Below are 14,640 nucleotides of genomic sequence, written 5' to 3' on the forward strand. Positions count from 1 at the left end.
TATTAAGTTCCTTTTTCCCCTTTTCTTTGTGGGAATAATTTCGTTTTAAATTTTGTTATTCTCTCTCTTCATTGCCGTAGTTGTTCGTTTGTATATTGGTATCGTTTTACGCTGTACGACAATTTTTTCAACAGTGCGCATCGAGAGTTCGTTGTGACTATCTTGTGGTTCTTAACGGATAAAATTTGGCACTAGATCCTTGTATGGCCTGAAGATGTTGACGTTGAGAAAGCGAAGCGTTTGCCTGTTTTGTGTTGTTTTCTAGGGTGAAATTGCACATCCGATACGTTCTCCTGTAGTGGACAGTGGACCTGTAGTTACAGTTCCGTAAAATACAAAGTTTAGGAAGATTTCGTTCCTTGCTGTTCGATACCAATGACAGCAACCACGTTTCCGCCTAACCCACACGTCCTGGAATGAAATTAGAAAAGAAAATAAAAAGCAGGATTAGGCACAACAACATCTTCTGGTATTTCAAAGAGTAGTTAGTTAGGCAAACGTCAGCGCAACAACAGCCATCGATCATTAAGTTTGTCAAGCAGCGACAAAACGAGCTACCCAATAATTATCATTTATCAACCGCCTCGACCGGCACCACACAACAGGTGTTCGGTACATGGGACAACAGCAAGAACACGCTACATGCCCTGATACGCCAAGGTAGTAGCAGCCATGTACACATGTTATGTCATTATTTCGTGTCAAACTGATAGGAAATTGTCATCCAACTGTTTCTTCTCTTACTTTGTGCTTTAAGTGATTTCAAATGAAAAGGAAGATTCTCCGTTCAGAATGGCATGATTTATGATGCTGATTTTGCCGGCACGCGATTAAAGATTCATATGAACGGCTCTTCTCAAATGATTCTTTAAGCACAACGCAAAGCTTAACATACAATTAAACACAGTGAGAAGTTTGTATAAAAATGTAAAGTATATTTCGGACGATCATCTCGTCGCGATAAAATCGATTAACGTTGACAAGCATAACATATATTGCACTATTTTAGTGAAAGTTTTACAAAAGGAAAGGCTATCGAACAAAAAAGAAAAGAAAACACATCTAAACATCTTAAAACCTCCCCCCTGCCTTGACTGTGGCCAACCAAATCGAACAACCCAATCGCCTGTCACGAAATATGGCAGAAAGTGGACCGAACGGGAACGGTTTTCACCTCTCGGACGCCGGTGTGACTCGGACTTGCGTGACTCTCGTGCTCGAGTGGTGTCACGATCGGTAAATGCAACCTCACCTCCCCTTTTCCGCTCACTTCAATCATCGCCACTGGAAGGAAACACGCACTAGAGCACGGCACAGTGATTCCTATTCGTAGAAAGTGACGGATACGGCCAAGGTGCACAGTCATATGCAGCCATAAAACAGTGACTCTACTGCTGCATTCCGTGCAGCGGAAGGTGCTGCGAACAAAGGTGGAAAATTAATGTTCGGTTTGTGTAACACACATGGCACACATTCCGTGGACGGGGAAAATGTCCGCGGAGCGTTTAGTGCATCGTCGGTCGCCGTGCAAGTGTCAGTGCATTTTTCCCCATAAAATGGAAGATTTTATATAGCAGCGGCGAACGTTTGTCGGACATTTTCTGTCGTCAAACTACCGCCGGAACGGCGAGAACTTTTGGATCTTATGCTGCGCCACACAATATGCAATAGTGGGTAAGAAACATTGAGATAAAATTCAATTATTGATGTGATCTTGCACTTGTACTGCAAAAGAAAACCTTCAAGGAATTCCTCCAAATGCATTGAAGACGCGAACAGACGATCGATGCGTGATTGTTTCGCTTGATGGCAATAAGCGTAGTGTGGAATGCAACGAACCATAAACTGATAGACCGACCGGACACTGTGTATCACGCTTTCGGTTGGCTAGTAGTGAGGAAATCATAATTACGCCATCTCACGATCACCAAAAAAACCGGTGCTAAACACACAAAAATCGAAAACAAAAAATGGCCAGTTGGAAAGTCACCGTTTTAGTTGTGCGCCACCCAATGGTGAAAATAGAAGAAAGATGCATTTTGAAACTGCCAACAGGGAAAAAAAAAGATAAAGAGGAGAAAGCTTAAATAAGATCGAAACACAAACCGCCAACTAATTTTCAAAACAAACCACTTAAAGCTGTGTAAGCCAAAAGTGTCCGCTGTCGTGCGCTGAGGGGTGGTATGAAGAACTTTTAATTTAGTTTAATTTTTGAAACGAACAGTTTGTGCAAAGTGTTATTTTGACACAGTGAAATTGCTTCCGTTTCCAATTTATAGGTCCAATTAATCAGTGCTTTCGTAGAGCACAACATCAACGTGGTGTATTACATGCAACTTTTCGGGGGCCCGAAAACCGAATGAAATATTCAAACTCTCGGACGGCTGTCGGACGGCACTCGGTGTACCAACCAGATGACCGTTCGGTCTCCGTTTGCCTGGTTTGGTTAGAATTTAATTATGAAAACCACAGCATCCACACTGTGGACCGCAATGTGCACCGGAACGGTTGTCGGAACGTGGCAAAAAAAAAGAAGGATACCCGCTGGTCCAGTGCTGTGGGCATTCACTTTCACCAGCAAAATGTCCAACCTTCAACCCCGAACGCTAGTATCGCAAGGGGTTGTAGTGCAAAACAGGGAGAACAGAGCAAGGAAAATAGAAACATCGAAAGCGAAATAAAAAAATGTGTTTCTGCGGGGGAGGAGGATGCACGAGTTTAAATCAACTTTTGGCTAACGTTTTCCAGTTCTACGGCGGACTACGACGTCTAGGAGAAGGTGAGGATCGCTAGAAGTGGGACTAGTGTTTGCAAAAATAATTAAGTGATTTGCTTCATTTGCTATATCAATTTAATGAATGGCCGTGCTCAAACATAACTTAATGATGTCACCGCCGTAATACCATTCGGGGGGAGTAAGCGGTATCGTCTTGCTCGGCAACAACGGGGGCAACGGCCTTTCTCATCTCCGCAAGTCCGCTCTTGTTGGTTTGTTTAAAGTTTTCGGCCTAAAGCCCTGGGCGAGAAAAGCCCAGAACTGGGGAACTCAGCTCTATATCAAATATGCGAATATGGCCGATTGTTAGTTTGTGGTGTTTGTTAGCAAATACCAGAACGATGGTTGCGTTCTGGGAGTACGAAGAGGTGGCAAGCGATATGGCGTCACCCCCGGGGGCAATTCAAATCAAACGTAATTAATTTTAACAACGGCGTGTAAATATTATGCGGGTCGGTGGTTTGTAGTGTTCGACGACGGCAAACAAAAAACCAGCTGGGGGATACATGTGATATCAATGTTTGTGGGATAAAGAAAATCGTGCAAATATAGCAAAGTGCTTCCATAAGAAGTTTTGGAGAAATAGAGAAATCTAGAGATATATAAATAATTAACTGTTACAACGAAGAATATAGGGCACCATTCTTCAGCACATTCTTATAGTAAAGGCTATGAAAAGAACTGTAAAACTATCCTCTCTTCTTCATGCTAGCCACTAAAAATGGTCGGGAAATGTAGGTTAAGGCTTGTTAGGAATCAAACAACAACACACCTCCAGGATTGTCTTCAGGATCTCTTTGTCCAGCTGACATCCATAATGTTACACTTGTTATGGCTTTGCCGTGGTCAGTCACTGCGGCAGATTCGTTACTGAGCTCCAAACAAGGACAAACCACACCACGTCGGGGACAGAGTACGTGGTGATACAGTGTTTCTTACAAAGGCAATAAGAACCGTCCCAAGAATCAACACTTTTGAGTCCAATACTCCTTTTTTCCCCGTGACGTCCAAAGGAGAATCCAGTACGGCAAAACAACCACAGGATGGAGGATTGGATTGAACTTCAACCACCACCATCCACCATCAGTGTCCATCCATCCGAGGATATCCATCCACGTATGTATGCCAGCAACATCGAAACGATAAAAGTCAACCGTCGACGAGCGCGCCCACACGGCATAAAGGTTCTTCCAGTGCTACTCCACCAGAAGGGCTGAAGTTATCGACGAAGAAGAAAGGTCAAAAATACACATGACCTCTGTAACAAGCCTATTCTTGTTCGGGAATGCAACCACTCTCTCTCTCTCTTCCACAGGCAGGAATGCATAAATGAGGGAAATTTGTGGCCATATAGCCACAAGCGCACTTATTTGCTTGTTAGCATTTGTTGTGGCAGCAGTTGGATGGTGTTGGATGAACTTTGAATCGGGTTTTTTTAAACATTTGGACCATTTTAAAGAGAGTGTGAGAAAAAGAGAAGGAAAGATGTACAGCAAATGCCCTTTGCAAAAATAAAGAAACCAAGAAAACCCTCCCCCAGCCCTAACTCTAAAGAAACACATTAAATATTTAATACAAAAAAGAGCCAACCGGGAAATGGGCCTGGGTGGGAAAATCAACTCCAGCGCAGAGGAAAAACTGGGTCACACAGGGAGGTATGGGAAGTTGATGGCAGAGAAGAACGAAAAAAAAAACGGATACTAAAAACCCTTACACATATCCGGTCCGTACGGGTTATTCGTTAAAGGTAAAAAAAATGGGAAGTACAGTATTCCTTCCTTTTGTGGTAAAAGGCATGACTTTCCACCTTTTTGGATAAAAGGATAATATAGCCACAATGGGCCACCGGTACCGGAACGCCAACTTCGTTTCGTTTCAATAACTGGAAGCGGATGCACGTTAAAGGATATAGATACAGGCTTCTCCTATTCAGCACAACTTACCCAAATGCTTTACAATGAACTCGAAAGCGAAAAGAAAAGTAAATCACTACGCCTGTTGTTCTAATAAAAATTAAAACTTTCCTTAATTGGTTTAACTTTCGAAAGGGTGGGAAATCTCGGCAGCTCGATCGTTGGCCATCTCCTCGGACCATGCAACCTTTTGCAAGCAACCCTTATCGTACACTAGCGCGGACGGACGAAGAAAGGTACAGCTCGAATGTATATCTAGTTGCATCACCACCGGCAGTAAAAACTCCACCCGGGACCACCGGGTCTTATGTGTTGGAATGGCGAGATTAAATGAATTCATTAAACTAACGCAAACTGTACCACACAACCGCACGCCGGTTAACCGTGGCGCAGTAAACGAATGGTTGTTTGCACTGATGGTGCTACCATCAGATAGACGGGCAGCGGAAATTCTAACCCTAAGTAAACCAGGCCACAAATCTAGACCCTTCGGAAGTATATGAGTTTAAGCTCGGTGGGGAATTTGAAGTGGTAATATTGAATGTTATGAATAGCATTGATAAACGAAGAAATTGTTTGGAGAAGTAGAATTTCTTGGTGTCTCGGCAGTTCCCCGAAACGAGAACTCATATTACGGGGATGGTCCAAGAAGTCGTGCAACTTCACAACAGAGAGACACCCAACAATATCTCAAACAATACTATTCAATTTGTTCTACAACTGCAACCGGAGAACTCGTGACGAAATGATAACCGAACCGAACCTCTGCACTATCACGAAGTAGATAACTTTGGCCCACACAAAGAAGGCCAACGTTCCGACATGGCAGGAAGTAATGGGCATCCGTGCGAACCACCATGTGACGCGTACGGTGACGGGTTTCCTTTCTTATCGGCAAATCTGTTGTTAGCACCCAGAAATACATATACCGTCGTGTACACCCCGGCTACCCGTTTAATGCCGTTGATTTCATAGATACCACACATATTGGCTACCCATCTCGGAAATCGGATAAGAGAAATGAGCGGCAACAAAAAAAAAAAAAAACGCGGTGTCCGGAGACCCAAGTGAAGCAGACAAACTGGTTATCTTCTTGCGTGCCGCCCCGCGAGATACATCTATCTGTCTGCCTGCTGGTGTGCTGGTGTAGCACTGGTGCACTGAGAGTGAAATGTTGGTCACTGATGTGGCTACAAGATATTGTTATTACATCATCATTACATGTCCCCTGTGAGTGTAGCGGCGGAAACCTGTCAAATCGACGAGCCCGAGCCTTGCCGGGTGAGAGATGTGTCAACATTTTAATAGGTAAGGTTAACGATGCACTTGAATCTTCAAGATGGAACCGATAGACGGACACGCTTTTGTACGGGGAATTGTTGATTTTGTTGTAATAATAATCGTTGATAGTAATAAAAAAATAACTGAAAGTATGTGACACTATCGACATAGTTTGGACATCTCGATAAAATTCGATTTATGGCTGTGATGTGGTACGTCAACATTCATACATTCCCCTTTGCGGTTTACTATAAATAAATTAGCATATGTTTATCCCCTAGAGTTCATTCCTTAACAGAGTCTTCGGAAGGTCGGCTCAACTTTAAGGCTCGATTCGGTTTGAGATCCATTAAGTTGTCTGAAGTTTGTGTGATCAACAAGTCCAACTTAAACGGAATATCTTCAAACCGAAAGCGAACATAATTCAGACAATCAACCACACGAAACGAACAAGGATTACCATGCGTGATAAACTGTACAAGCATCCTTTGTTTTTCCTTCTTTGGACCAACCAATCAATCAACCAATAACAGCAGCCGATCTGTTTACATAAATAGTACACATGCTGCTTTCCAGGAAGGAAACCAATCCGATTCGCTCCACGGGGAGTCATATCCTTTTATCTTCATCGAAGTGTGCTGTGGGAAGTAAAGAGTTTGTTTGACAGCTTGGATGTGGCAAAGTACGGGCAAAGTAGGGGATGTTTTATACAAATAAAAACAGTGAACGAAACAACGAAATGGTAGAACTGAAACGTTTATGAAATGAGCAAAAATAAGGGTTGCGTTTGTTAAACTGTGTGAAGAAAACATTGAGAAATTCGATAAAACAACTTGTGATCCTCGATATCACTTCGACAAAAAGATTGATGGCTTGAATTTCTGATGACGATTCCTCTTTTCTTTGAGAAATCTATCTCAATTTTCCTATCATTTTCTGTGGTCGACAGACACTTACACAATGACCCACGTACGTAGTGAGGATGTGCAACAAAAATCCTTCCCATTCGCACGCTGCGAATCAATAATCAAATTAGTCGAATCGGACAGGATGATATCGGCATGGCATTAAAACATCGATGTGGCCCAAAAGCCAACGATCATTTTTTTCATTGATTGACATGCCGTTGTGGATGGCTCTAATCTTGCGCTGTGTTTTAGCGTTTGGTTTATTAGACAGCAACGAAATCGTAATGTCACCGCTCTGGCAGACGGCCAAACGCCGAACAAAATCTACCAAACGGAACTGCTTTAAACATTAGGTGATGGCGATGCTGTTCGGCGATGCCACAAAGCTTTAATCTATATAATCCAATAAAGGACATCGAAAGCTCCGTATACAACACGACCCATAAGCGATGGGCCATAATGAGCAGTGGTGCCAGAACCGTGGGCCCCTGTTCAGACAGACATCCCATCCCGTTGATCGATAGGAGCACAGCGGTGCAATAAAGCAAAAAGGTGTTCCACAGCATCATCGTATTGCGTTTTGAGTGGACGATGATTGAAATATAGGCTCTCCCTCCACACACCAAAACGGATGGCCTTTGGTCGGAGTTCGCTGTTCGCGAACTGTTCATTTATCGTTGTTTATGACCGCGTTCCATAATGTTATGTCAGCCTGAAGGTGCGCTTCTTCCGCTTTTCTATTGCCTTATTACGGTGTGATATCATTAGGTGGCACATTGTTTAGTTCAATTATCGAATAGATCTCGTATTATTATCGCACATAGATTTGCAATCATGCCGCTGCTGCTGGTTGTTGTGTGTTTTACCCATTTAAAAGCATTTTAAAGCATGCTATTTATTCCGCCAGTCCACCAATACGCCTTTAGGGTACGTATGCAAAATAGCAACCCAAGGCCATTTATCTGGCGCCGAATGTGTCCTCTTTCGCATCCCCAGTGCCGAGTGCCCCGTAACGAGACGGGCGGAACATAGAGTTTGCCAGCAGCAGTCTTTCTCTGTGTGTGTGTGTGTGTGTTTGGGTTGCGGATTTTGTTTCGATTTTTCCCGGCCGCGACCGTCATCGACAGCGTCGAAGGTAATTGGATGTCACGACCGTTCAACGGACGGGCGTTTCCACAGCACGCGTGTGCGGTCTGTCGTGGGTGGTTGCAAAGCAACAACAAAACCAAAGCTACCAAAAAATTTCCCCTCCCAAACATGGAACCTAGGAGACCGCCATCGAACCGCCAGCCCAAACGCTTCCTCCGTCACATCAAAATAGCCGATTTGATCGCAGCTGGAGGTACGGTTTGGTACGGTCTGAGTGGTACGCGCGCTAATATATGCCAGGTGCTACAGGTTGCGAATAAAACTGAAACGAAACGAAACGAAAACGAGAGAGAATGGGTAGTGCAATCGTAACTTGCGAAGCCTATCCGAGACTATTGAAGCTAGCGTGTCCTGGCCGTATGTTTGCGTATTTTTAACGCATACATAACGGCCAAGCAATCAGTCCTAGATGGTAAGCACCGTACACGACGCTTCAATCTTCAACCTGTCGCGGAAAAATGGTAATGATTTTCCGACACGTGATCGTTGGTCGTTAGGCAGCTGCAGTCTCGCGCGGATGTAATATGGCTCCATTATTTGCTGAAGTGACATGACATTGTCAGGTACATACCCCAACAACCTTGCCATCTGTACTTTGCCCAGATGGATCCTGCATGAGGATTGATATTTTGATCCTTTGAATACACTTTTTGCCAAATAATTATACTAAATAGCCTTATCATCCCAAGAATCAGCATGCATGATGGTATCATTGGCCAGAATCATACTCTAAGTTAGTTTTTTTTTAAAATGCGTCAAATGACATTTTCAGGCTAATGCGCTTACAGTTCCCCATACAAATAGCAAACCAAGTTAAGCCTAGGAAAAAAGGATTAGATTGTTTTCATAATGATAAGTACGATCAGTTGCTTGACATATGTCAAAACATGGCTGGTTTGAACAAGGTTACGCCATGTTTCGCGTACGTCAAAAATGTAAACAAACATGTTTTATGAAAACAGCAAAAACATGATTTTTGAACCAGATTTTTAGACTTAACATTTGTTGCAAATAAAATAAATTTAAAGTTGACTTTCTGAACTTTAAAAGATTTTTTAAATGTATTTTTTCAAAATGATCCCGTATGTCATCCTATATGTCAAAATGCTATGTCCTTTACGAACCTGTTCAGAACGATACAGTCCGATTCGTGTATTATTTAACAGATTTAACAGGACAGAGCTTAAGCTTTCTAACTTTTCTGCTTTTCTTTCTTTTCTGCTTTCTATGTTACAGGTTTTAATAGTCTGCTTCAAATTATTAGTACAGAAGTTTTGGAGTTCTAGATGTTGGTGGCTTTTTTGGGGTTTTGTTCAAGTTGAGCTAGAATACGTCAATCTGGAATCCTTCCAACCTTCAGGAGCTTAAGTTTGCTTCAATACGTGATTTGCGAGTTCCAGTGAGGAAGTTCCAGTGAATAATTCCAGGGATCTGATCAAGAAGAATCTGTTGATTTTAAAAGAGACGAGGTAGTTTGGGAAGTTTTCTCACTTTCTTCCACTTTTACAAGTTGAACTCGACTCTATTTGACACACACTGGAAGCATTAAGCAAATATGTGACTAACTTTAAGCCGAATTGATCTTAGCTTGCATATAAGATCCATAAACTGGGAAGAATTTCAGACCTCTTTCTCTACAATCATTTTATAGAGACTTTGTGGCCTGAATGATGAATAATTTAATGTGCACAACATTATCCTCAACGTTACCTTAAAGAAACGCGTTTCATTTCAAGGCTGCACGAAAGTACAACATGAAAATCTCCTGCTCGGCTAATGCTATGCTTGCGTTCCGATATATGACGTCAATATCGTCACACACCTTAAAAAAATGCGGCACTTGCAGGAGAAGTGAAAGGCATAAAGAAAGCTTCCATCCATAGACGACGGCTATTCACGATGATGATGACAATGACAACGATCTACCACTATACAGTCCGTACATGATGATGATGATGGACGACAGTCGGATAATTTAATGTACTATTTATTGAAAACAAAAAAAGAAGAATTCATTACCATAATCAGTGCCAGCGAAAGCTTTTGCGTACTCTTTCCCTACGTAAGAAGCGTAGAGTACTAAATTTAATCAGACAGTCGCCAGCTATTCTTGCGTGGTGTGTGGAAAGTGCTTAGAATCGGCAGGCCGGGGAAGACGTTATCTATTGCAACTGAAGGTTGTATTTTCGATGAAAGCATATTTTATTGAGCGGGAGCATCATAAGAACGTGTTTCTTTTAATGTACCATTCGTGGATGCTGGGAACTCCAAGGGAATTGGATTGGTTTAAGATGCTTTCCAAAAGTTTTCATTAAATGAAGTTAAGTTTTAAATTAAATTTGATGCAAGTTTTGAGCATTCTTTTCCGAAACATTTCCACACTCTGCTACCCCCCCCCCCCCCCATTTAGCTGGCAGTGGAGTTTTTGAACGGTTGTTGTGCTCTTTTGCCGTAACGTCTCTACTAGCCGGGTTGCTGCACCTCTCATCCAAAACGGAACCTAATTTAATCACTACCGTGGGTGTTCGGGTGCATTCTCGCGAAGCACAACATTTGCTTTACGCTCCAACGGTGGCCGGCGTGATAAAGGCTAGCGGTAGTAGCATAAGTAGGACATCGAGAGCACACGCGACTGACACCGATCGGTAGTTCTCCGACGGTGAGGATCGTACGTAGTTGCATCATCCCTGGTAGTACACGAATCATTGCTACATTCGCACATACGTTCCGGACGATATAGCGCGCCATTAGAATGCTTCATCGGGCAAGATCCTCCCTGAGCGGCGGTACCTGTAGGTGTTGTCTCCAACATTGTAAACGAGCTTAGCGCCGCGGCTTCGTTATCAATTCAAATTGCAACGCAAATGCAAATACGCTAAATCTACAAGCACCCGAGGCGTTCCAAAAGCGTCCACTACAGAGCTTTACACTCCGCACCGCTAATCGACACGATGGCGAATGGGGGCACAAAACGAATCGGGGCGGCATTCTTTTTTTGAAGTCTTCGGATTCCGGCGGAACCACGGAACGTGCTATGACATCATGAAAATTAACGGAATGTGGCGCTACCGGGTGCGAAATATGCTCAAATATTAAAGTTGCTAATAGATAGTGAAGTGAAGCGACACTAAACAAAATAGAACAAATTCCTGTCGATGATAGCGTGAAAAACCATTTGATGTTTAAAAAGTAAAGGCTAGTTTTGGCAAGTTATAGCTAAAGCCTGTATAAAACCACCTTACAGCGCGATCAAGGGAAGATTAGAGATAGTTTAACAATTAAAGCGAAAGCGGTTGGCGAACTTTAATAAGTTTCCTATTCCATAACTAACAATATATTCCACTTTCTTCTATCGAAGAAACATTCACCAACACTCATCATTGAGCTGTTGTCCCCATCGGTTCGCCCAATCGGGAGGGTGAAAGCAGACAAACGAAAATAATTCAACTCGAAGCAAGGGAACGATTATGTTTCGTGCAATGTTCGTTGGATGTTTTGTGTGACGTGAATAGCGAGCGATCGCGCGGCCGCGTGCGTGTGTGTTGTCGTATGATCTGCCCGCAAGGCGTATCATAATTTAGTGACAGCGATGCGAGATGCGAAACGTGCGAAGAAGTCACCCGAAAACATCTGTGCTGTGAAATCAGTAAGCCCATTCATGCTTGGTGGCAAACGGTTCCGGATGTGGATGTTCCGACGGTGCTGCACAAGGTAAGCAACAACATTGATGCCATATCAATGTCGGCTGGGCGTGCTGTTTGCCGGAATGGCAAAGGTCTTTAGGGGGTAGTCCACTTTGCATTGGTGTATTAGGATTAAAATTTCTATGGATGTCGGATTCTACTTTATGCATAAGCGTTAGCTGAAATTCATTCGTGCTTCGCTCCAAAGACTAGAGGCCACGCACTAAGGCAAATCGTTACGGAACGCAGTCAAAAACGGAAAATTCTGCGTATGATGGCAGGAAATTTATTGGAGAATAATAATGAAAATGTTACTATGTTATACTATTTTAAATGTAGAATCACCATGAAGTCCGCCAATCAATCACGCTGCATCTTTAGAGATATTCCGCTTAATTGTTATACCATTAAAAAGGAATAAATGTTTCAAAAGTGTTGTTTATTGCAATAATATGAACTGTTATTTTAAGTAAATGCCATATAAAACTAATTATATAATTAAAAGGGATTTTGTTAGGGAAATAACAATCTTTTTTTTCAAATGATTATAATATTTAATTGTGTAATAGAGTCAATGTAGAATATTTAATTATCTATTTTATTAATCGACATTTATTTCCTAAATTTATCAACCAACAATGATATAAAAAACATAATAATAAACAAATAAAACAGGTAAAACATATTCGTATTGCTTAGTAAAACAGAAAAATAATACGACTTCAGATAAAACAATGAACATCGTTGAAGTACGTTTAAGAACAATCAACTCCATTAATGCGTTATACATTCAATAAGTTGAAGAAGTATTAAAGAGACCAAGAACAACAGACACATTAATGAATACAAATGCAAACAAGGTAACAGATAGAGGGAGGTAAACTAATTATGACCCTGAAGGTGTTATGGCAGGTTCTGTATCTGTATCTAACTCATGTAAACCTTTAAATCCAACTGCTGTGCTCGTTTGTTCCGGAAAACAAAACCTTCCATTGTGGAGAGAAGTTACTCGAAGTGAAAAAAAAAGCATGACAGCAAATTTCACTTTCAATGTACCAAGTTGCCGGTAGAAAACTGTTCAAACATCAGCTTCTTATCTACCTTTTGAATCATCGATGCGTGCGTACAAAGCAACCGTTATCGATAAGCAACGTGGGGTAACATTCCCATACCTAAAGATTACTAATATAGCTAACTGATGAAACAAAGGTATAAATGAGTCACACGTAGTTATACATTTAATATGAATTCTTACATTCTAATGAACGTTCAAAAGGTACTTACCGGTCATAGGATGGACTGTGTGGTGCAACAGATACACGGAGGCGTTGTGATGCTCTTCAGCATAAACAATTAACCTGCATTCGGTTGTAGTTGGTGACTATTGCTTGCTTGCACTTCTGCAATATAACGTTGTATACTCGTAACTGTACACTGTAAAACTTACATTACACTTCAGGAACACGGACATACATTCGTTCACATGCACTGTACCGTAGTACCGTATGAAATGAATCTTCTTTTGGTACTGTTTTTATGCTGCAAATAGGAACACAAATATCGTTGAAGATCATCTATCAACATGTTGAAGTAACGATCTCAAGGAAATGAATGCATAAAAATCACTTTTATGTGTAAGCCTTGAGAGTAGTATATGAAGTCACGTTCATGTTCTTCATCATGATATTCCAAGTTTCTATCGCAGTAAATGAAACATTAACGAAATACTTTGCATAATTCATAATTCTTTAAAGTGAACTAGATGGAACTTGGGTTTGCTGCATTGGGACAAAGGTATCCAAACATTCTTCACCGTTGGATAACACCGGATCTCTGATTCGGTCAATTTCTGCACCAGAAACTCGTAATAGACTTTGGTAGGCTCCAATAATAGCGCTCCGACTTGCTCCGTCCGCGATGCGTTCTATTTCCGCCACCGCGCTTAGCACATACACACACTCTGTTTTGCTCACACCCTACGTATCGCACCGAACTCCAGCACCGAAGCGAATGCTGTGAACGAAGTTGCGGAGGAGGGCTTTTCTACTAAACGGAACCACGCATCTCATCGCGGCACTGAACGGGCAGAAAGGAAGGATGTTTCGGACTGCACACGCATCACCACGTCTCTGCCACCGTCATCAATGAGGACCGGTTCGCATAGTAGGCTAGATGATGTAGATAATTGTACCGGTGTGCTGCAGAAAGTGAAGTTGCTGCTGCTATGTGAAAAAGGACACTGTCACACAATTTTTATCCTTCGCCGATTCGCTTTCTCACCCATCCGCACCCTTTTACCACCCACTTTTTTATGTGCTGCGCTTAGTCGATGCCCTGTCGAACAAAGGGAATGCTATCGTTACAGGTGGATAGAGCCACTGTTGGATAACAACAACAACAGCAAAAATCACATCGATATCCGAAAAAGAGCACAGAAAAGGCACGCAGAACCTGCAGCTAGAGGAAGATTCGCACAACGCACGAAACACAAATTGCACAGCGCCACACACACACATACGAATGCGAATCCGGAACGCACGGCAGAGACGATATTGTTCAGGGTGTTGCGCGAATTATGTACAGCGCACGGAAAGTGTTAACATTTCACCGGAGTCGTATGCTTTATGCAGCTACCACGGAAGTGGATGCGATGGGATGCATTTGCTCACGTTTGACGCCCGTTCACTGCCACAAAACGCACCGTTTTCACACCATTTGGGTCGCGTTTTTTCCTTCACTTTACGGAGCCGTTTTTTCCTCACACACAAACATCCCGTTGTTGTTCCAAAAGTCAAGACATTTCTATTGCTTAACACCCAAGTACCGGTTTCGGCCTCATAGTGTGCAGTCACATAAAGATGCAAATAGCAATAGTTATTTGACGATCCGGTTTGTGATAATCTTTGACATCCCGGGTAATAATATTTTAC

Source organism: Anopheles moucheti, chromosome 3, assembly GCF_943734755.1.
Source record: "Anopheles moucheti chromosome 3, idAnoMoucSN_F20_07, whole genome shotgun sequence".
In the NCBI taxonomy this organism is placed as follows: Eukaryota; Metazoa; Arthropoda; class Insecta; order Diptera; family Culicidae; genus Anopheles; species Anopheles moucheti.